Source organism: Balaenoptera acutorostrata, chromosome 9 (genome assembly GCF_949987535.1).
Source record: "Balaenoptera acutorostrata chromosome 9, mBalAcu1.1, whole genome shotgun sequence".
In the NCBI taxonomy this organism is placed as follows: Eukaryota; Metazoa; Chordata; class Mammalia; order Artiodactyla; family Balaenopteridae; genus Balaenoptera; species Balaenoptera acutorostrata.
In genome coordinates this window covers 57087489-57112770 of record NC_080072.1, presented here as the reverse complement: position 1 = coordinate 57112770, position 25282 = coordinate 57087489, and the positions used below count along the sequence as shown (strand labels likewise).

At 39.6% G+C, this 25282-nt stretch overlaps 1 long non-coding RNA gene across 1 annotated transcript in view; it reads left to right on the top strand.

Annotated features, from left to right (window-relative positions):
- The window catches only part of LOC103011000 (uncharacterized), a 71416-nt gene extending 47342 nt beyond the window's left edge, over window positions 1–24074 (top strand). The window contains exon 5 of the long non-coding RNA XR_009009238.1: window positions 23905–24074. This is a non-coding gene — a long non-coding RNA (uncharacterized LOC103011000). The remainder of the gene's footprint in view (window positions 1–23904) is intronic.
- Window positions 24075–25282: the final 1208 nt, after the last annotated feature.

Genomic DNA, 25282 nt, shown 5'->3' with positions numbered 1-25282 from the left:
GTCCCTCCAACACCAGCAGGTAGGTCTGGTTCAGTCTCCTATGGGGGTCACTGCTCCTTCCCCCTGGGTCCTCATGTGCACATTACTTTGTGTGTGCCCTCCAGGAGTGGAGTCTCTGTTTGCCCCTGTCCTGTCGAAGTCCTGCAATCAAATCCTGCTAACCTTCAAAGTCTAATTCTCTGGGAATTGCTTCTCCCATTGCCAGACTCCCAGGTTGGGAAGCCTGATGTGGGGCTCAGAACCTTCACTCCAGTGGGTGGACTTCTGTGGCATAATTTTTCTCCAGTTTGTGAGTCACCCACCCAGTGGTTATGGGATTTGATTTTATTGTGATTGTGCCCCTCCTACCTTCTCCCTGTGGCTTCTCCTTTGTCTTTGAATGTGGGGTGTCTATTTTAGTGAGTTCCAGTGTCTTCCTGTCAATGATTGTTCAGCAGTTAGTTGTGATTCTGGTGCTCTCACAAGAGGAAGTGAGCGCACATCCTTCTACCCTGCCATCTTGAACCAATCCTTTCATATATTTTAGAGACGTGAAGTGATGTATCTAGAGAAGAAATAACGTGAGGACTGGGATTTTTTTAAAAATTAATTAATTTATTTATTTAGCTGTGTCGGGTCTTAGTTGTGGCACGCAGGCTCTTCGTTGCGGTGCGCGAGCTCTTTAGTTGTGACATGCGGGCTCTCTGGTTGTGGCACGCAGGCTCTCTAGTTGTGGTGCATGGGCTCCAGAGCATGTGGGCTCAGTTGTTGCAGCACGTGGGCTCTCTAGTTGTCACGCATAGGCTCTAGAGCGCACAGGCTTATTTGCCCCACGTTATGTGGGATCTTAGTTCCCCAACCAGGGATCGAACCCACGCCCCCTGCATTGGAAGACAGATTCTTAACCACTGGACCACCAGGGAAGTCCTGAGGGCTGGGATTTGCTTTAAAATACTTCCACAGAAAAAGGAGAAGGATAGATAAAGCAAGTGTGGCAAAATCCTAATAATTGTTGAATCTGAATGATGGGTATTTTTTATAATATTCTTTCCAATTTTATTTATTTGAAATTTTTTGTATTAAAAAAAGGTAGTGGGAACAGGCAAAATAGAAATCTTCTGGATGATAATTCAGCCTAACTCTTGAAAGTCAATGGAGCAAATAAATGGGAAAAGTTTTTGTAATACAGACTAACTTGCTGTTCTTTAGTTGTCAGCTCACACTATGTGGTAAAACAACCTGATGTCAGTGATCACACCTTGGATGATGTGATCATGGCCAAAGGAAGGGCTGTTGGTGGGTGTGACAGTTCTTTCTCTTTCACCTCTCTTTTTTTGCTAACACCTGAAGTGGCACCTCAGCACAGCCAAGCAGAGTATAGAGCAGTTTGCAATGTTCTTTTGCATCCAAAAACTGCTAATTACACTCAGTTCCTTTGCTGATTCACTGAAGAATAACTTTTAGTCCTGTAAGTAGATCTCAAGATTGAAATCGGAACTTGGAAGAATTTAACAAGCATGTTGCCCATATCCCACGTTTCCTGACATTTCCTCCATGCCTGCCCTGTTTGAGTAAGGGTGCTGGGTGAAGGAAGAAGAAATTTTTTTTTTTTTTTAGATGAAGGATTACAAAAATCAGGGATGCAAATTCAGCCAAGTGTGTGGCCCCTCTCCATTCCAGAACCTGGGGCAAGCAGACATCACAAATTGATCACAGATTTCTTTTTCTCTGGACTCTGCTTGCCATACTACTCCAGGTAGCACCATATTGATGAAATTGTTACCAAACCAAACTTGGGTCCACTCGTCTGCATGCAGTAAAGCCGATCTACTGACACCAGGTTGTGGTGAAGGAAAGGGCAGCATTTATTGCAGGGGCCAAGCAAGGAGTCCAGGCAACTAGTGCTTAAAAGACCCAAACTCCCCAATGGCTTTCTGGGAAAGATTTTTTTTTTTAACATCTTTATTGGAGTATAGTTGCTTTACAGTGTTGTGTTAGTTTCTGCTGTATAACAAAGTGAATCAGCTATATGTATACATATATCCCCATATCCCCTCCCTCTTGTGTTCAGGGAAAGATTTTTAAAGACAGGGGGAGGGAAGAGAGCTGTGGGGTGTATGATCAGCTCATGGACATTCTTCTGATTGGTTGGTGGTAAGGTAATTGGGAATCAACATCATCAACGTTTTGGTTCCAACTGGTCTGGGGTCTACATGCTTGTGGGCAGCATCCAGTTAACTTCTTCCACCTGGTGGGGGTTTCAGTATCTGCAAAACAGCTCAAAGGACATGGCTCAAAATATTATCTATAGCCCTTTAGGAGGAACTAAAAGTTCTTGACTTTGTTTAATGGCTAAACTATTATTATTTTGTCTTACTTGACTGTTTTCCTTTCTTTCTGCATTTTCTCACTTCTCTGATTAAATTTATTCTTTGAAACTTAGGGAAGGAGGCTAAAGTTTTTCTATGGACAAGAGGCAGGGAGAGGATGTTGGGGGGGATGGGGTGGTCCTGTTCTGGGAAGGCCGCATGGGGTCCTGCTCGGCTACAAAACAACCCCTACTCAAAAACATCTTCAGACTAGATTACAGAGTAAAGCATTTGCTTAGCTGTATTTTTTAACTTTTACAAACAAGAAGAAAAATACTTTGACTAGAAACTCAAGGAATTTAGATTAGATTGGATTTGAGGAAGAGCCTCATGTGAGGAGGTTGAAATCTCTGAATAATTACTTAGAAATATTAAGATATTTTTCTTAAAAGACCTATTAAAACTGGGCAGATTCTTTTTTTTCTTTTTTTTTTTTTAAATTTGGCCACATGACTTTGCTTGTGGGATCCCTGACCAGGGGATAGAACGTGTACCCTCGGCAGTGAAAGTGCAGAGTCCTAACCACTGGACCACCAGGGAATTCCTTTTTTTTTTTTTTTTTTTTTAAATTCTGGGCAGATTCTTATTGTCTGGAGTGGTCTAGGACTAATGAGGTTGAGCACCATCTTTTGGCCTATGTCAGGGCATCTGGCATTTTTGCCTGCCCAGCATCCCTTTTCCCTCCTCCTTATAAAAGAATACTCTTTACTTTGAGGAAATCTGTCTGTTTGCATAGGTCTGCCCCTTCTCTTCTACATGGGGTGAGCAGGCTTAGCCAGTCGGATTACCCCATTTCCTTGAACACAGAAGTTAATACATGGATGGGCACATAACTCTAGCTGGGCACATTAAATTCTAGCCATCATTTTTCAGCCAGATCTGTTGGAGAAAAAGCATTGAGTTGATAAAGTGGCTGGCTATGAAGCTTGGGTTGCTGATGGTTACAATGCCCTTCACATGGAGAGAGCCAACAAAACCGAAATGCTGGAAACAGTTGAAAAGAAAGTCGTCCTTAAACCGTTTGACCCTTTGGTTCTAACTGTGCTAGAAGCAAGATTAACTCCTGGATAATTTAAATATGAGCAAATTGTCTTTTTTTTCTCCCTTAGTTAGTTTGAATTGGGTTATTGTCATTTCCAGGGAAAGTCTTAATTAGCATGGCATGTGAGATGCTTCATTCATTCCATTAACATTTATTAAGGTGTTGCAGTCACTTTGACACCCTGGAGATACGGGGAAAAAAAAAAAGACAATCATTATTTCAAGGTGTCTACAGTTAAAGAGACAGTTATGATACAGTACTAATATAATAGATGACACATAGTGCTTAATATGTTCCGAGCACTATTCTAAACATTTTATATATACTAACTTACTTAATTCTTACAACAACCCTTTGATATAAGGTTCTGTTACTTTTTCCATTTTAGAGATAGGGAAAATCAGGCACAGAGAGGTTAAGGAAATTGCCAAAGTTTACCCACTTCAGAAACAGAAGATCTGCGATTCAAACCCAACTAGCTTGGCATTTAACCACAACATTCTAGAGCTTCATTATACCTAAAGGTCAATGTTGGAGTTATCCTGGAGAATAATCAATAATAATGGCCACCATTCACTGAATGCTTCTTATGTGCCCAGTCCTGTGCTAGGTGCATTCCTGCCTTAACACATTAAATATTTTCAAGAACTTAATGCAAAGATTATTTATTGTATAGTTGAGGGAACTGAGGCTCAGAGAGGCTAAGTGACTTGCCCAGATCACACAGGTAACAAATGGCAAAGCATAAATTTGGATCCAGACATGTCTGCTTCCAAAGGCTTTCCTCTTTCTGTCATGTTTCTCTAAGGACCATACCTTCTAGCTTTTCCCCTAGAGCTGTGGCATGTCTAGGATGCTTATGACTGGCTGCCAGTGACTGGGAAATGGAGCCAACAGTGGGAGTCCTTTAATGCCAGAGAGTGTGGCATATTTTGTTCACAGCAGTGCTCTTGGAATTTGTGTATACCTTGCAACCTGATAGTCCTGAGAATATATCTGCTGGAGTGGAGGGAGATTAAGAAATTCATCGGAAGTGTCTCTTTGGGAGAATAAAAAGGATGTTATTTGTTCATTTCTGTGGCAGCCATTCAAGTGTTGAAGAAGGAGTAACTTGCTTTTGTTCTGGTTTTTGCCTTCGGACCAGATCTGTGGATAAGAAGGCTCTTGGATAAGGTATGTGTCAGGTATATTGAGGACAAAGTGCACATTTAATTAGAAAACCAGGAAATAAAAGGCAGTATTTGGAGTGGGGGAGATTTCTATGATCCCTAACAGGCATTTTTATCTAATAAAATCACACCCAATACAGGAGAAGCTCTTAAGGTACCTCCATGTAACCAACTCACAGGATTAACTGATGCTCTCCATTCCTTCTGGAAAACTTATCAACAAAGGCATACCTGTGTGCTTCTGCACCCAAACATTTACTGAGTGCTTACCAAGCTTTTTATATAGATTAAGTCATTAAATCCTTACAATACCACCATTTTACAGGTGAGAAAAATATAGCATGAGGAAGTTAAATAACTCAGCACCAATTAGATGCTTACCAGGAGTCAGTGATGTTTGCTAACAAACCAATTTTTGCCAGGCACACATGGTATAATTTAATTAAATCAAGTGTAAATCTGTGAAATATGAGTATAAAGGGAGATTGAGCTATTATTTCTATGAAAACTAAATTGAATGTTTTGGAAAGGCTTGATAATGTCTGATTCACTTTGTTGTACAACAGAAACTAACACAGCATTGTGAAGCAATTATACTCCAGTAAAGATGTATTAACAAAAAAAGGTTGCTGTTGAATTAGGTATGAGCAAGACCACTGCTCTTTTCTGTCTCTATGACTGGGCCTGCTGCTGCTAATTAGAAGTTCTTTTCTATGTTTTCCTCCTTCAAATGCTTCCTCCAGATCGATCTCCTCTGAGAAGCCTTCTCAGGTAGCCTGAGTTTTACCAGTTCTGTGACTCAGCAGCAAGTTGCTTAATCTCTCTGAACCTTAGAGTCTGTATCTGTGAGACAGAGATAATAATATCTACCTTGCAGGATTGTTGTAGAAATTAAGTGGGGTTATCTGGGCTATAGTAAGTACTCAACAAACGGCAAAAATTATGGTGTGCTTGTTCTTTTGCTGGGGGCTATGGAAACAGATAAATGAGACAGTCCCTGGCTCCAGAAGCTGAAGACTGGCACAGGACTCTCTGCCTGCTTTTGGCTCCACTTGCCCTTTAGTGAGCTGAAGCAGATTTTCACAAATGTAAATGGAAACTTTTCTAGATGTTTTTAGACACTGACACCATTATGTCATCCAAGTTCTCAGTTAGCATTTGAGTAACTCATCCTGAAGGCCTGGAATGCATCAGCACAGAGATCGTCTTATATTTAGTCACTAAGTGATTTGTCCTGAAGCATAAAGGGGCCGTTGGAATGCCTTCAAGAGGAACAGGTTCCAAATCATGGAGGCCACATGGAGGAGGCTCTGGAATTTCTTCACGTTGGGTTCAAATCATGGCTCTTTGACCTCAGGAAACTTACACAATAACTCTGAGTATCAATTTCTTCATCAGAAAAATGGGGGTAATGATTCTCATTTCATAGGCGGTAACAAGAAACAGATGAAGTGTCAAGTGTTCAGCACAGTACTTGGCACATAGTCAATACCTAATAAATGTTAGTTTCTAATAAGTGAATATGAGTAGGTAGGAATGTGGTGGGCACACAGCTAACCATGAGCTAAGGAATTGCAAGTAGGCCTTTGTTCAACACTTTCTTTGTGCTATCATCACAAAGACTCTAGTCTGGATAGCCCATTGGTCTGACCCTGCACACGGTCTCCTCTTAGTCTTCCAGTGGAAATGACTAATACTCATTCTTCTTCCATTATTTAACTTGCAGAGTTGTCTTGAGTGAGACAATCAGCCTCTGGGAGACTCAGTTTGTTTATAACATGCAGATATAAGTGCCTACCTTGCAAGAATTATGAAAGGAATAGAAATAATGAAAAGCATGTAAGAGTGCTGACACAGGTACTCAATGAACTGTGGCTAGTTATATTATAGTAGGAGGCCTTTATCTAAGTAGAAGTTGGTCAATTGATCAAAAAAGTTGATTAAAGCAGGGAGTCTTAGGACTTCCCTGGTGACACAGTGGTTAAGAATCCACCTGCCAATGCAGGGGACACGGGTTTGAGCCCTGGTCCGGGAAGATCCTACATGCTGAGGAGCAACTAAGCCTGTGTGCCACAACTACTGAGCCTGTGCTCTAGAGCCCACGAGCCACAACTACTGAGCCCGTGTGCCACAACTACTGAAGCCCGTGCACCTAGAGCCCGTGCTCCACAACAAGAGAAGTCACCGCAGTGAGAAGCCTGTGCACCACAAGGAAGAGTAGCTCCTGCTCACCGCAACTGGAGAAAGCCTGAGTGCAGCAACAAAGACCCAACACAGCCAATAAATAAATTAATTAATTTAAAAAAAAAGCAGGGAATCGTTAAAAAAAAAGGATACAATCTTTCCTTCCCTCACCATGTCCTCCCAGTACCACTGAGATAATCAAACCTGTTGACTTCATCCGTAATGGTGGCTCCCATCCCCATTCCTGGCCCGTATGACAGGCATGAGTCACCTACCTACAAAGGCTAGAAATTCTGCTCCAGGCATGAAGTTTGGTTTGCAACCTTGCAGATTTTCCTGCTCAGAGACCAGATAAATGACCACAGGCCAGAGTAGGATGAGAAAAGGGTGGGGGTGGCATTCACCATGGACCACAGAAGAGGAAGATGTGGAGAGATCTGAAATGGGGGGAGGTAGTTAGGGAGGTTTGAAGGGAGGAGGAACCATGAAGTGGGAACTGCTTCAGTGACCAGCTGTCCCTCATGCTGCTGTCTGGAGGGGACCATGCACGGCCTACAGAATTGGGCTGCCCCTGAGCATCTGATTTGGAATGAGTTCTTTTGCCCTGGAGAGCTTGGCAAGCTTTCCTTCCCCATCTGACTTTTCACATGTTAGCAACGTTGACTCTTGTCAGCCTCAGAACATAGGGAGAGGGGATATGGCCTCCTGGAGGGGTTATGATGTCCTGAAAGGAAATCCTGACCCTGCTGTCAAAGTGGGAATAGACAGGACCAGTTTGAGCTGACCTCTGTGTTGGGATGATGGTGGAACACCCCACCTTTTTATGCAAATTGCAAACTCTATGGATTTAGGGCTCTGTGTTTCTAAGTCAAATTGGAGGCTACTCCCACTCTGAACTGGGAGCCATACAGTCAAGGCAAAAATCCACCTGCCACAGGTGATGCTCATATTATAATCAAACATACACTTCTGATTTAGCTGTTCTTGCAGCTTATAATTAGACCTTGTCAGAAAAAAAAAACCAAAAAGAAACTTGAAAGCAGCTGTGTTTTGGTGCTATTAACATCTGTGACTGACCTAGTTTTTAAAAATTAAAAATGTGGCATTGGTATTTGTCACATCTTTGCACCTTGCTCACACTCTTGTAGGATGAGCACTGAGAAGTGTTTTCTGAGCTGTGAGCATATGGAGGAGGAAGGGCATTGTGCCTGAGGGCATTGACCTGCTCTCAAGCAAAATTCCAGAGGCATAGCTCTTCCTGAGATTTACCTTCACATGTTGAAAGGAAGATGGCAAAATAGACCTCTAAAAATAGATGAGTTTTAGAGGTAAATAAGAGAGGATGTTGTTTATGCTGTGTTCTCAATGTTTTTGCCACCACTAGCCTAATGATAGAAGTGAGCTATAGAGCTGAAACCTTAATCATCAATCCTCCCATGCCATCCCTGCGTACAGAGTGTCTGGTTGCCAGGATACTCCCCAAAGCTTGCAGGAAAGTTGGTGGTTTATTCTAAAGAAACAGAATGAATTAGGACTATCCTCTGTGTCTGGGTTTTATTTATTTATTTTATTTTTATTTTTGGCTGCATTGGATCTTAGTTGTGGCTTGCGGGATATTCGTTGGGGCATGTGGGATCATTCGTTGCAGCATGCGGGCTTCTCTCTAGTTGTGGTGTGTGGGTTTTCTCTTCTCTAGTTGTGGCGTGTGGGTTTTCTCTTCTCTAGTTGTGGCACACAGGCTCCAGGGCACGTGGGCTCTGTAGTTTGCAGCATGCGGGCTCTCTAGTTGAGGTGCGTGAGCTCAGTAGTTGTGGCACACAGGCTTAGTTGCCCCATGGCATGTGGGATCTTTGTTCCCTGACCAGGGATCGAACCCGCATGCCCTGCATTGTAAGGTGGATTCTTTACCACTGGACCACCAGGAAAGTCCCTGTGTCTGGATTTTAGACTTTCCAAGTATAATGGCTGGTTCTCTGCCTGCTCATTATAAAACAAAGTTTTCAGCCTCCCAACCACCCTCCCACGCAGAAGTCACAGGAAGCTCTCCTCTCTCCTCATTCTCAAGCATGTATAAACAATCAATGATGACTAGGCATAAAGGACAAGATAAACTAACATAAAATAATAATGCTGCAGGAAGCAGAGATGACTCAGGGGAACAGACCAAAACATGAAATAAACATTTAAAAGAATCATCTAATTAGTATCCTCATAGAAGATGGTGCAGCCACAAAATAAGAACCGTTTGGTATTAAAAAGGAAAATGTCAGCGTGCAAAATCAGGGCTTTCCCAAAGTTGACAATAATCCTAATAATTTATATGACCTAACTGATAATGATGTGTGAGGCAGAAAGAAACTTTTCTAAACTATCAGCTACAGGGAATGAATTTTGATCAACCATAGAGACAAGACTGAGTTGTCTTTCTATTCTCTCTATTGAAAATTATAAGATCATTGTCCTATGAAGAGGTTATCAAAAAGTAAACAGTTAGGGGCTTCCCTGGTGGCGCAGTGGTTGAGAATCTGCCTGCCAATGCAGGGGACACGGGTTCGAGCCCTGGTCTGGGAAGATCCCACATGCCGTGGAGCAACTGGGCCCGTGAGCCACAACTACTGAGCCTGCGCGTCTGGAGCCTGTGCCCCTCAACAAGAGAGGCCACGACAGTGAGAGGCCCACGCACCGCGATGAAGAGTGCCCCCGCTCGCCACAACCAAAGAAAGCCCTCGCACAGAAACGAAGACCCAACACAGCCAAAAATAAATAAATAAATTAATTAAAAAAAAAAAAAAAAAAGTAAACAGTTAAAAGTTGTAGGGGAAAAAGTGTATGGAGGTGTGTCAGCTTTTTAAAACTTGTAATTTGTTGTAATTTCTTTTCTCACTCTAAATAAAAATTTATTGTCAGATATAATTTTGTATTCATAATTTAATATTCTTTTCTTAAAGAGACCTCCCTCTTCCTGACTCCACACACCACCACCAATTTTCTAACTTTCAGGCCCCACAAAGCCTGGATTTGCCCCTGGCAGTGCATTGCTTGCAGATAGAACAGAGAAGATGGCAAACAAAATGCAGAAGGAGATATACCATAAGATTTCAATTCAAATACCTTTCAAATACACAACTCTCACTATCTATTGATTATAGCTACACATGCAGGTAGTAAAAGTGTGAAAACATAGACTAGGAGGTACACATCTAGTTTACGAGAATGGTTGCTTTGGAGTATGGGGTGCTCTGTTTTCACTTATTTTCTGAAGCAAAAATGAAAAAATGTTAACATGTATTTATTTTGAATGGTGGACAAGTGGATGTTATTTTATTCTCGGTGATTTTCTCTTTTCAATTTAAATTGTATAACTGTAGTCAGATTCCCTCAGAGTTTGGAAGGCATTGTCAATAGTCTTCTGGTATCCAGGTCATCCTTTGCAGGTGACCTGATTTTCCCTTCTTTTTCCTTGTGGTCCTATTTCACAACAATCTGTCTAAGTATGGACTTTGAGTCCCTCATCGTGCTAGACTTTTGTGAACTTTCCAACTTGAGGACTCATGTCCTTCAGCTCCAAGTATTTCTTTTCTATTAGTTCTCTGTCAGTTTTGTCCTTGCCATTTCTGTTCTCTTTCTGGATCTCATGTTAGTCAAATGTTAGACTTCATATTTTTGTCTCACATTTTATACAGGTTTTTCCCCCATCTTTATGGGAGATGTCTTTTCCATCTTACAACTCTTTTGTTAAAAATTTTGGCATTTATATTTTTAATTTCCAATCTTTTTTCCTTTTCATAGCATCCTGTTTTTATTTTGTAGATGCTCTGTTTTCTATGAGGATACTAATTAAATGGTTTGAATTATAACAGTTTCTTTTTTGTGTTGTTTTGCAGTTGGGGTAGTTTAAACACACATACTAATGTGGATTTTTCTTTAAAGAGTCAAAGGGTAGTGAGAGTTTACCCGTTATAAAATTGTTCAAATCTTGCAATATAGATACAGAAACATTTAAGGATTCTAAAATATATTTTCAAAACTTGGACGAGAAACCTGACACAAACAAAATGAAGAAAGTTTATTCAAAAAGTTGATGAAACTCTAATGTATCATTTTTTCCTAATATATCATTTTTAACTGAAATTTGGAAAGATGTTTTTAAAGGTTTCAATAAAATAAATGAGAAATGAGTTCTGATTTGGATGTGTATACAACTTCATATAGACTATGGTATAATATATACTTGGTCTTTGTCACCAGTTCCTGGCACAGAGCTCCTAAAACCATGGGAGTTTCCTGAGTGATAGGATTATCTTTTGTTGTTCGTTAGGAGCCCCTTTCAACCACACTTGAGTTTATACTAGTGGATGACTCAGAATGAGGTCCCTAAATGGCTTTAGAATAGAGGCTGGTCAGCTGAAAGAGCAACCAATTTCATGTCCACTTTCATCCCCACTCTCTGACTTTCTGGATGATGATGGGGACTGGAGATTGGGTTATAAAAACTCTTGAACTACAAGATTGAGAGAGCTTCTGAGTTGGTGAGCACATCCATGTTTCCGGAGGATGGCAAAGCCTGACTCCCTGGGCACAGAGGTTCCTACGTACCAGACCTCGATCTATGTACTATTCATTTGTATCCTCATCTCACTATTCATTTGTATCCTTTATAATAAACTGTAAGAGAAAGTATAGCACTTTTCTGAGTTCTATGAATCATTCTAGTGAATTATCAAACCTGAGCAGGGGATCGTGGGAACCCCTGAATTTGTAATCTGCTGGGAAAAAATGTGGGTAGCATGGGCACACAATTAGAAGCCAGAAGACAGGGGAACTCATTCGTGTGGTCTTACAGTCAGCTCTGGAGGCACTGAGCAGAGTGGAGAAGTGTGGAAAGTGGATCTGGAGAACAAACAAGAAATCTGGCACATCCCTTGCCTAGAAGTTATGCTCATTAATGCAGTAACCTCGTCTATCTTATACTTCATTATGCCCTAGTGCCTAGAACAGACCTGATGCATAACAATAACAGCTAACATTCACTGGGTGTTTACTATATCCTGGGTACTTCTATTGGGCTTTACATGTATTAAATTATTATTATTATTATTTTAAAAACAAAACCTACCAAATCACAAGTAGGGGATGTTTTTTTTTCTTTTATAAATTTATTTATTTATTTTATTTTTGGCTGCGTTGGGTCTTCATTGCCACTTGTGCACTTTATTTAGTTGTGGCGAGCAGGGACTACTCTTCATTGCGGTGCTCGGGCTTCTCATTGTGGTGGCTTCTCTTGTTGCAGAGCATGGGCTCTAGGCATGTGGGCTTCAGTTACTATGGCTCACGGGCTCTAGAACACAGGCTCAGTAGTTGTGGCACACGGGCTCTAGAGCGCAGGCTCAGTAGTTGTGGCACACGGACTTAATTGCTCTGTGGCATGTGGTATCTTCCCGGACCAGGGCTCAAACCTGTGTCCCCTGCATTAGCAGGTGGATTCTTAACCACCGCGCCATGAGGGAACCCCTATATTAAATTATTTAGTCTTCATGTCAACTGTATTAGTTATTACTATTAGGTATTATTATCACCATTTTCTAGGTGATAAAACTGAGGCACAGAGAAGGCTAGATTTTACATATTGGGACTCCAACCCAGGTCACTTGACTCTGTGACCGTCACTCTTTTTTTTAAAAAATTTAATAATATATTTGATTTAACCCAATATAACCTAAATATTTTCACTTTAACGTGTAATAAAATAAAAGGCATTAATGTGATTTTTTTGTTTTTGGTTTTTGTTTTTTCTTTTTTCCTTTTTTTCTTTAACATCTTTTTTTTTTTAATTTTTTTTTTAACATCTTTATTGGAGTATAATTGCTTTACAATGGTGTGTTAGTTTCTGCTGTATAACAAAGTGAATCAGCTATACGTATACATATATCCCCATATCCCCTCCATATTGGGTCTCCCTCCCACCCTCCCTATCCCACCCCTCTAGGTGGTCACGAAGCACCGAGTTATTCTCCCTGTGCTATGAGGCTGCTTCCCACTAGCTATTTTACATTTGGTAGTGTATATATGTCCACGCCACTTTCTCACTTTGTCCCAGCTTACCCTTCTCCCTCCCTGTGTCCTCAAGTCCATTCTCTATGTCTGCGTCTTTATTCCTGTCCTGCCCCTAGGTTCTTCAGAACCAATTTTCTTTTTTTTTTTAGATTCCATATATATGTGTTAGCATATGGTATTTGTTTTTCTCTTTCTGACATACTTCACTCTGTATGACAGGCTCTAGGTCCATCCACCTCACTACATTAGGCCCCATTAGTTTATTTTTGTTTTTATTTCCCTTTCTCTAGGAGATGGGTCAAAAGGGATCTTGCTGTGATTTATTTCATAGAGTGTTCTGCCTATGTTTTCCTCTAAGAGTTTTATAGTGTCCAGTCTTACATTTAGTTCTATAATCCATTTTGAGTTTATTTTTGTGTATGGTGTTAGGGAGTGTTCTAATTTCATTCTTTTACAGGTAGCTGTCCAGTTTTCCCAGCACCACTTATTGAAGAGGCTGTCTTTTCTCCACTGTATATGCTTGCCTCCTTTATCAAAAATAAGGTGACCATATGTGCATGGGTTTATCTCTGGGCTTTCTATCCTGTTCCATTGATCTATATTTCTATTTTTGTGCCAGTACCATACTGTCTTGATTACTATAGCTTTGTAGTATAGTCTGAAGTCAGGGAGCCTGATTCCTCCAGCTCCATTTTTCTTTCTCAAGATTGCTTTGGCTATTTGGGGTCTTTTGTGTTTCCATACAAATTGTGAAATTATTTGTTCTAGTTCTGTGAAAAATGCCATTGGTAGTTTGATAGGGATTGCATTGAATCTGTAGTTTGTTTTGGGTAGTATAGTCATTTTCACAATCTTGATTCTTCCAATCCAAAAACATGATATATCTCTCCATCTGTTTGTATCATCTTTAATTTCTTTCATCAGTATCTTATAGTTTTCTGCATACAGGTCTTTTGTCTCCTTAGGTAGGTTTATTCCTAGGTATTTTATTCTTTTTGTTGCAATGGTAAATGGGAGTGTTTCCATAATTTCTCTTTCAGATTTTTCATCATTAGTGTATAGGAATGCAAGAGATTTCTGTGCATTAATTTTGTATCCTGCTACTTTACCAAATTCATTGATTAGCTCTAGTAGTTTTCTGGTAGCATCTTTAGGATTCCCTGTGTATAGTATCATGTCATCTGCAAACAGTGACAGTTTTACTTCTTCTTTTCCGATTTGGATTCTTTTATTTATTTTTCTTCTCTGATTGCTGTGGCTAAAACTTCCAAAACTATGTTGAATAATAGTGGTGAGAGTGGGCAACCTTGTCTTGTTCCTGATCTTAGTGGAAATGGTTTCAGTTTTTCAGCATTGAGAACGATGTTGGCTGTGAGTTTGTCATATATGGCCTTTATTATGTTGAGGTAAGTTCACTCAATGCCTACTTTCTGGAGAGTTTTTATCATAAATGGGTGTTGAATTTTGTCAAAAGCTTTTTCTGCATCTATTGAGATGATCATATGGTTTTTCTTCAATTTGTTAATATGGTTTATCACATTGATTGATTTGTGTATATTGAAGAATCCTTGCATTCCTGGGATAAACCCCACTTGATCATGGTGTATGATCCTATTGATGTGCTGTTGGATTCTGTTTGCTACTATTTTGCTGAGGATTTTTGCATCTATATTCATCAGTGATATTGGCCTGTAGTTTTATTTTTTTGTGACATCTTTGTCTGGTTTTGGTATCCGCGTGATGGTGGCCTCATAGAATGAATTTGGGAGTGTTCCTCCCCCTGCTATATTTTGGAAGAGTTTGAGAAGGATAGGTGTTAGCGCTTCTCTAAATGTTTGATAGAATTCACCTGTGAAGCCATCTGTCCTGGGCTTTTGTTTGTTGGAAGATTTTGAATGACAGTTTCAATTTCAGCACTTGTGATTGGTCTGTTTATATTTTCTATTTATCCTGGTTCAGAAAAGTTGTGCTTTTCTAAGAATTTTTCCATTTCTTCCAGGTCGTCCATTTTATTGGCATACAGTTGCTTGTAGTAATCTCTCATGATCCTTTGTATTTCTGCAGTATCAGTTGTAACTTCTCCTTTTTCATTTGAAATTCTGTTGATTTGAGTCTTCTCCCTTTTTTTCTTGCTGAGTCTGGCTAATGGTTTATCAATTTTGTTTATCTTCTGAAAGAACCAGCTTTTAGTTTTATTGATCTTTGCTATTGTTTCCTTCATTTCTTTTTCATTTCTTTCTGATCTCATCTTTATGATTTCTTTCCTTCTGCTAATTTTAGGTTTTATTTTGTTCTTCTTTCTCTAATTGCTTTAAGTGTAAGGTTAGGTTGTTTATGTGAGATTTTTCTTGTTTCTTGAAGTAGGATAGTATTGCTATAAACTTCCCTCTTAGAACTGCTTTTGCTGCATCCCATAGGTTTTGGGTCATTGTGTTTTCATTGTCATTTGTTCCTAGGTATTTTTTGATTTCCTCTGTGATTTCTTCAGTGATCTCTTGGTTATTTAGTAGTGTATTCTTTAGCCTCCATGTGTTTGTATTTTTTGCAGTTTTTTTTCCTATAATTGATAATAGTCTCATAGCGTGTTGGTAGAAAAGATACTTGATACGAGTTCAATTTTCTTAAATTTACCAAGACTTGATTTGTGACCCAAGATAAGATCTATCCTGGAGAATGTTCCATGAGCACTTAAGAAGAAAGTGTATTCTGTTGTTTTTGGATACAATGTCTTATAAATATGAATTAAGTCCATGTTGTTTAATGTGTCATTTAAAGCTTGTGTTTCCTTATTTATTTTCATTTTGGATGATCTGTCCATTGGTGAAAGTGGGGTGTTAAAGTACCCTACTATTACTGTGTTACTGTCGATTTCCCCTTTTATGGCTGTTAACATTTGCCTTAGGTATTGAGGTGCTCCTATGTTGGGTGCATAAATATTTACAATTGTTTTATCTTCTTCTTGGATTGATCCCTTGATCATTATGTAGTGTCCTTCTTTGTCTCTTGTAATAGTCTTTATTTTGTTTTTATTTATTTATGAATTTATTTATTTAATTTATTTATTATTTTTGGCTGTGCTAGGTGTTCGTTGCTGTGCGCGGGCTTTCTCTAGTTTCCGTGAGCTTCAAGTCCCTCCATGTTGCACATGGCAGGATTTCCATCTGTTTATGGTTGAATTTAAAAAAAAATGTGTGTGTGTGTGTGTGTGTGTGTGTGTGTGTGTGTGACATTTTCTTTATCCATTCATCTATTGACAGACACTTAGGTTGTTTCCATGTCTTGGCTATTGTAAACAATGCTGCGATGAACATTAGGGTGCAGATCTCTCTTCAAGATAGTGATTTCATTTCCTTCAGACATATCACCATAAGTAGAAGTGCTGAATCATGTAATAGTTTTATTTTCAGTTTCTTGAAGAGCCTTCATACTGTTTTCCAAAGTGGCTGTACAATTTACATTTCCACCATCAGTGCACAAAGGTTCCCTTTTCTCTATATCCTCTCTATCACTTGTTATTTCCTGTCTTTTTGATAATAGCCGTTCTAACACATGTGAGGTGATATCTCATTGTGGCTTTGATTTGCATTTCCCTGATGATTAGAGTGTTGAGCATCATTTCATATACCTGTTGGCCATCTGTGTGTCTTCTTTGGGAAAATGTTCAGATCTCTGCCCATTTTAAAATCAAATTATTAGTCTTTTTGCTGTTGAGCTGTATGAGTTCCTTATATATTTTGTATTTTAACCCCTTATCTGATATATGGTTTGCAAATATTTTCTCCCATTCCACTGTTTGCCTTTGCATTTTGTTGATCATTTCTTTTGCTGAAGAAGCTTTTTAGTCTGATGTCCCACTTTGTTTTTGCTTTTGTCGGTTGTGTGTTTTGGTGTCATATCCAAAAAATTGTTGCCAAGACCAATGCCAACTAGCTTTGTCCACATGTGTTTTTCTTTTTCTAGGAGTTTTATGGTTTAAGGTCTTACATTTAAGTTTTTAATACATTTCTAGTTAATTTTTGTGAATGGTGTAAACATAGGGGTCCAATGTCATTCTTTTATATGGGAATATCCAGTTTTCCTAGCACCGTTTATTTGAAAAGACTGTCCTTTCCCTGTTGAGTATTCTTGGCTCCCTCGTCAAATATTAGTTGACCAAACGTGCATGGGTTTATTTCTGTGCTCTTGATTCTGTTCCATTGGTCTATGTGCCTGTTTTTATGCATTTAATCTTTAAGATATCTTTCTGTGGTAGTTGGCATTTGCTTCATTTAAACTCAAGGAAACTGAGCCAGAGAGAAATGTTTTGCCCTAGGTCACATGGCTAAAATGTATTCAAGTCATTTTGATTCCAAAGCCTGTGTCTTCAACTATATCACCTTACTGCCTGGTATGGCATGTGGAAATTGTTCCTAAACCTCAGTAAACTTCCCTGTTTCTCTTGTTCCCACATATAAGAATGTAGGCATAGGTATAATTGGATTTACATTTATTATTTCCATATGGGGGAACATGTACTTTCATATAATTTTGTATTATAAACAACACCTTGTAAATTAATAATAACCCAGTAATTTAATTGCATTTATATTGAGAGTATGTTGCAAGTTGTTTAAACAGCACCACTTCAGAGGCAGCCGCACACATCACCACAGAGCTGTGAGTGCAGAAATGAAATTTAGAGAGATAATATTTACATCAGCTTCAGCAATGAGGGTATGGATGAGTCATGATTGAACCATGATGTATACATATCTTAAAGTCTACTTATTAGAAGATTATAGGACAAAAATGCTGCTGGTGCAAATATGTGTCACTGCGTGTTCTCTAACACTTAACAACCTTAACAAACAAAAAAGGGGAAGCTAAACTAACAGTAATTTTAAATTAAAGAGGAAGAATATCAGCAATTGAAAATCACAACAAACTGAAGACAATACTACAACGAGGATTTAGTACTCTGATAACAGAGAGTCCGTTCCCCAAATTAAGAGCATTCCAGCTATCTGGGTGAGGTAATGAGCGGCAGGAGGCAAATCGGGGCTGTGAAGATTGGCCTGGCAGACAGACTTCTTAGTGGAATACTGAATTTAGACTCTTTAATAAATTCTAGTAGCCACCCAATTTTAGTTTATGAATATCACATTTTATTAATGGATAATTCACTTAGTAGGTGACTAATGAAAATGAAAGTTTATAAAATTTTGAATTTTGGAGTCATTTTGATGCCCATCAGTAAGACTCACATCCATCAGTAGATGCCAGCTCATTTTTAAAGAATCCTTTACATAGGGGGAAAAAGCAGAGAGGATTAGGGTCAGAAAAGGCTGGTCTTAAAAGGCTGGTCTTTCCAGGTCTGAGACCTTGAGCAAGAATCTCAGCTGGACTGAGCTTGAGAGTCTGCAAATCACTCAGTGGTGTGCTGGAACTGGCTCATATCGGTGTTGGAGAGCTGAGTGTTAAATTTCCAAGAATTCTGCAGGCCAGTTGTTAAGCCATTGGTAGCTTGATATCAGCAACAATGGGAGTATTACACTACAAAAATCAGCAAACACTACAAATCAGGGATTTTTTTAAGATGGTTTAAAATTGTTTTTATTGTGGTATAATTGGTATATAACACTATATAAGTTTGAGGTGCACATTATAATTTAATATTTATATACACTACAAAGTGATCTCCACAGTAAGTCTAGTTACCAGCTGTCACCATATTGCTTATCCCTTTCACCCATTTTTCCCATTCCTCAACTCCCAACACCTCTGTTAACCATCAATCTGTTCTCTGTATCAATGAGTTTTGTTTTGTTTTATTTGTTCATGCATTTTGGTCTTTAGATTCCACATATAAGTGGAATCATACAGTATTTGTCTTTCTCTGTCTGACTTATTTCACTTAGCATAATACCCTCAAGATCCATCCATTTGTCAAAAATGGCAAGATTTCATTCTTTTTAATTCTTTTTTATGGCTGAGTAGTAGTCCATATATATGGAAGATATATAAAAATATATATTTTATATATATTCCATATATATAAAACAATTTCTTTATCACTTCATTCATCATTGGACATAGTTGTTTCCATATCTTGGCTATTGTAAATAAAGCCGCAGTGAACATGGGGGCACATATATCTTTTCAAATTAGTGATTTCGTTTTCTTGGGAAAACTGGAATTGCTGGATCATATGGTAGTTCTATTTTTTTTTTTTTTTTTTGGATGCTCTGGGTCTTCGTTGCTGTGCGCGGGCTTTCTCTAGTTGTGGTGAGCGGGGGCTACTCTTTGCTGCAGTCCGCAGGCTTCTCATTGTGGTGGCTTCTCTTGTTGCAGAGCATGGACTCTAGGTGCAGAGGCTTCAGTAGTTGCAGCAGGTGGGCTTCAGTAGTTGTGGCATGTGGGCTCAGTAGTTGCAGCGCGCATGCTCTAGGGCACACAGGCTTCAGTAGCTGTGGCACACAGGCTTAGTTGCCGTGTGGCATGTGGGATCTTCCTGGACCAGGGATCAAACCCATGTCTCCTGCATTGGCAGGCGGATTCTTAACCACTGCACCACCAGGGAAGTCCTGGTAGTTCTATTTTTAATTTTTTGAGGAAGCTCCATAGTGGTGGCACCAGTTTACATTCCCGCCAACAGTGCACAAATGTTCTCTTTTCTCCATATCCTTTCTACCACTTGTTATTTCTTGTCTTTTTGATAATAGCCATTATAACAGTTGTGGTTTTGATTTGCATTTCCCTGATAATTAGTGATGTTGTACATCTTTTCATTTGCCTGTTGGCCATCTGTCTGTTTTCTTTGGAAGAATGCCTATTTATTATAGATTCTCCAAGTCAAGGACTTCCCCCAACCCCCCAGAAAACTGGCTTACCAGCATACCATTGTTTCATTCTTCCCTTCCCTCTAAAATATCACCGAATTCTGCAAAAAAGGAATAATGATTCCTCTATGAGGATTAAATTGTTTTGATATTGAACCAAAGCTAGGTAATCAATAAATATTCATTTTGTAGGGTGGCTACTAGGCATGATCCCGTTTAATTCCTTTAGAGGTAGATGTTATTATCCTCAAGGAGAATTACATTTTTGAAAATACCTGAGAACAAACTACTGATGCTCAAAACATTACAGATGAACTTCACAGCTATTATATTGAATGGAAGAAGCCGGACACAAAATAATACATACTGTATTATTTTATCTATATGAAATTTAAGAACTGATAGAAGTTCAAGAACTGATGGAAGATTATAGAAGCCAGAAGAATACTTATCTCCAGTGGAGAGGAGAGTGGTGACTGAGAAGGGGTGTGAAGGAAACATTTGAGTGCTGGAGCGTTTCTCTATTGTGATCCAGATGGGGGTTACACAGATGCATAAAGATGCAAAGATTCATCACAATATACACTTAAGATGATTGCACTTTATCATAAAAGTAATTTTTACTTCAATAAAAAATTTAGTAAAAGGTATGTTATACTAAAATTAAAAGAAAAAGAAGAATCTGAGAAAGTATGTTTTATAAACTGGGAAGCACTTCAAAGTCTCTTTTACCTTAAAAATCTGAGATGCCTTTGACAGCCTCCCTTCTCCTAGTTTCTCCCTCTCTGTGGCCACTCCTCAGTCTCTCTAAGGTTCAGTTGGCTTTTCTCTGCCTGTCTTGTAAGCATGTGTCCCCAGAGTTCTGTCCTTATAACTCTCCTCACTTTACGTACTATTGACAATCTCTGTAGCTCCAACTCCCAGCACAATTTCCTAACCTCCAGGTCACACCCTTTTCTCCTCTGTACCCATACTCATTCATTGAACAACTACATACTGGGTTGTCTTTACTGGGTGTCTTATGTCAAGTACTGTTATTGGCACTAGTCCATGTCAGTCAATGAAACAGACAGAGATCTTTGCCTTCATGGAGCTTATGAGCCCAGATCGCTCTCCCTGGGCCTACCAAGACTCAGGATGTCCCAAATGATCTCATTATCTTCATCTCTTGATTCTCCCTAACCTCAAACTTGTTTTTCCCATGCATCCTCCATCTCTGTGATTACACTGTCATCCTCTCAGAAACTCGGAATCATCCCTGACCCCGCTTCAACAAATCACCATCGGCTGACTATTCCATGTCCTGAATATCTCTCAGAACCCTCCACTTGTCTGTATTTGCACTGCCCTGCCTCATTCTCATTCTTTCCCATTTGGCTTACTAACTGGTCTCTCTGCCTCCAGTCTTCTTCCTGCCTATCACTCTCCATACAGCCGCTAGAATGATTATAAAATGCAAATCAGGACAAGTTGCTTTCTGCCTAAACCTGTCCAGTGAAAGTCTAAATTCCTTACCTTGTTCTCATATTCGCGGCTGTCAGGATATAAGCATAGCTGCTGAAACCTGGGTTCACGTCCCTGCTTACCAGCATAACCTTGGGCAAAATTGTTTTATCCTTTCCATGCCTTACTTCCCCATCTATAAAATGGGAATGATAATAGTACTGACCTCGAGTTGTTATGGGGATTAAATTTATTATTGCACACAAGGCACTAAGAACAGCGCCTGGTCCTCAGTATATACTCAAGAAGGCTGGTTTTCTTTTAGATGGTGCTGTAATGTTTAAATAAGGTAAAACATCTAAGAGGATTTGCACAGCACCCAGCCTGTCTTAAATACTCTGTAATGTCAATGTTGTTGCCTCTCTAGCCTTACTTCTTGCCCCTCTTCCACACAAACCTGACTCAGCCCTATGGGGCTGGCTATGGTTCTCTTTCTTACACGTCCCTTGGTTCCTCCCTTTCCTGTCTTTTTCCTGGATGTCTCCCACTGATCCTTCAAGTCTCTGCTCAGGCACCAGCCCCTGGCTGCCTCAGCCCAAGTTGGATTCGTGGCTCCTCCTCTGTCTCTCCCTTTTAGAACCTGTGCTTGCCTCTATTACAGAATGTAGTAATTGTTTATTTAAAACATACTAAGAAGCATCCATCAACAGATGAATGGATAAGCGAAATATGGTATATACATACAATGGGATATTATTCCGCCTTAAGAAGGAATGAAGTACATCATGGATGAACCTAGAAAACATTGTGCTAGGTAAAATAAGCCAGGATTTAGAGCCAAGATTAGAACAGTTAGGCTAAATTGCTCTAAATCTTGGCTTCACCAGGCTGTGTGACCTGGTGTAAGGTATACAGCTTCTCTATGTTTTAGTTTCTTCATCTGTAAAATTAGGTAAATTTCCTTTATAAAGTTGTTTGAAGTAATGTGTGTAGAATACTTGACATATAACCTGGATAATGGTAAGCACCCAATAAGTGTTTTCCCTTATTATTGTTCAGTTGTGATCTCTTTGGGCACAGGCTCTATGATCTCTGTCACAGTTCATTGATATGGTTTCAGATTCCACATTGCAACCAACCTTGAAGAACATATTGCAACAGATTAAATGTAGAAGCAGATATAATAATCCAGTTGTGTTCCATTGGTCTAGATAGTAAAAAGATTTTTTAAAAAATGCTACTCTTCTTGCTAGATTTTTTTTGTTTGAGTAAATATAGTTATTTTCTGTAAAACTTTTTCTTTATGTTAATGTACAAAGGAATTACTAATGTTATTTTAAAATGAATTAGTAAGTATTTAAAATTTTCTCAGTTTTAATTTCTAATATGGTAAATGTTGATAGATAGAACCTATATAAACAATGTTCTTTGGATCCTCAGTAATTCTTAAGAGTGTAAAGGAGTTCTGAGACCAACAAGATTGAGAACCACTGTCCTGCCTTGCAGTTGGATCCCTGCCACACCACCCAGGACAACTGGCCTCCAGTCTGTGCTTTAACACTTCACAGGATGGGGAGGTCATCACCTCCTGGAGCAGCTGGTTTTATCTTTGGGCTACTCTGCCTCTTAGAAAGTTCTTGCAATGAGTCAAAAATCTTTGTTTTGGAGGCTCCCACTGACAGTTCTTAGACCCACCCCTTATTTTCACACATTGCAATTTGGAACCCTCTTCCAGGTCTGGAAGACAGTCATCAATTCCCCTTTGTGGTGGCCCCAGAGGGAGTCACCCTGTCTTTCGTGTGACTAAAGTGCATATGTATTTTTCTGAGTCAGCCAGTGATTTGTAGGAAGCATTGCCAAGCTAGATAGCTCACAACTGCTTTTCCAGGAACCAGAAGATTATCTCCAGTCCCACACTGAATTTGAGAAACTCATTTTGTAGTTGTTTTTACCAATAAATTAAAATTTTCCATTATAAATCACATATGCTTCTTAAGGAAAATAAAGTAGGGAAAAAGAGACTTAAAAATGAAAATGGGGTCATGATTAATGCTGACTTTCTTGTCTTGGCATCTAGCTCCCTTTCAGGCTTGCCCTGAATGCCATTTTTTTCAAGCAATTCCTAAAGCAGTTATGTGTACTATGCCTCCAGCGGTCTGCCAGGTTGACAGGCTGCCTGCTGCCTGGTCAGTCCCCAGCCCTTTAAGGACAGCTGAGGAGGGGCACTCAGAGGAAACAGGAAGCTGTCAAGGAACATGATTCTTGTGCTATCTGAAGGCATTTTAGGCCAGATCTCTCCAGGCAAAGTGGGGTCAGAGGGGATAGACGCTTTACTACAACAGAGATTGGTAAATTTTTTCTGCATTTTTTGGAGGTAAAAAATGAAGTTCTTATGGAAATTCTACTTCTGGGAATCTATTCTAAGGAAATGATGAGAGATTTAGATGGTGTTATGTGTCTATCATTATTCATAAAACTTGGAAACAAGCTAAATATTCTACAATAAACGTTCAGTTTAAAAACTATCTATAAGGGAATAGGGGTATATGGGAAATCTCTGTACTTTTCCCTCAATTTTGCTGTGAACCTAAAACTGCTCTAAAAAATAAAAATCTTAAAAAAGAAACCTGTCTATGTGCTTGTATATTCTGTGCTGTTTAATAATAAATTACATTTACAAAATCTTTTTAATGATGTGGGAAAATTCTCAACATAGAGTGTTAGTTGCTTAGTATATGACTAGCGTACAGTTTTTATATAAATATTTGTTGACTGAAAATTGAAAAAAGCAGATAAGAAACTATACATACAGTACAGTCTTGATTGTATAAATATTTTTGTTACAGAGTGAAAAAAATGGATGACACCAATGTATCTCACATGGAGGAAAATGTCTTTGTGAAAACTCTTTGAAATGCCTTGCAGACACAGATGTCAGCAGATGCCCAGCTCAGACAAGGGGAAGCTGTTTTGCATGAAACAAAGAGAGGAATATGGTTTATTGCTTGTGAAAAGGAGGGGGAAGAAAGAAGGTATTGGTCAACACTCTTGCAGTTGCAAATGACAGAAATTTAACTCAATGTGGCTTAAGGGAAAACCCAGATATCTAGTTAGACATGGTTGGATTCAGGAAGTCAAACTTTGTCATCCATATTTGTGTTTTCTCTCCATCTCTTGATTCTGTTTTCCTTTGTCTTGATTCACTCTCAAGCAGGCTCTTCACTTGTGCTGGCAAAGATGGGCACTAGCAATGCTAGGCTGACCTTTCTACCAGCTCAGTGACCCCAGGGGTAAGAGTTCTTCACTCACCAAGAGTTCCCTCAAGCCTATCCCTGAATAGCAGTCTGGCCAGGGAGATGGAATGTACCGATTATCTGGGTTTCGTCACTTGTTTGGATCACTGGAATAGGATAGGGTCAGCCCTGCTCAAGTCATTTAGAAATTCCAAAAATAATTTGCAGAGTTCCTGGCATGGAGCTTCTAGAACCCTTGGAATTTCCTGAGTGACTAAAATGTCTTTATTATTCATGAGTCCCTTGGATCACTCCTGAGTTTATGCTAATGAGGGGACTCATGGTGGGACCCTGCATAGCTTCAAGATGGAGACTGGTCACCAGAAAGACCAACCACTGATTAGAAGGTTGGGACTTTGAGCCAGCCCAACCTCCAGGGAGGGAAGAAGGATTGGAGATTGAGTTCAAGTGCATGGTCCATGATTTAATCAATGAAACTCCAATAAACCTTTGGACAGCAAAGCTCAGTGGAGGTTCCTTGTTGGTGAACTCATGTTGGGAAGATGAGGTGCCCTCATCCCATGGGGAGAGGGCACAGAAGCTCTGTGTTCAGGACCCTTCCAGACCTTGCCCTATGTGTCTCTTCATTTGGTTGGTCTGATTTGTATCCTTTAAAACTCTGATTGTAAGTATAGTGCTATCCTCAGTTTTGTGTCATTCTGCTGAATTATAGAACCTGAGGGGGGTTGGAGGAACCCTCTGGATTTGTAGCCAGTTGGTTGGAAGTATGGGTGGCCTGGGCCCGCACTTGCTCCTGGTGTCTGGAGTGGGGGCAGTCTTGTTGGGGACTGTGCCCTTACAGCTGTGGAGTCTGACAATAACTCTGGTTGCTTAGTGTCAGAATTGAAATTGCAGCACCATAGATGATGTCAGGATAGTTGGGGTTGAAACAGAATAGGACTGAGTCTGGATTCTTGCACTGCAGAACAGT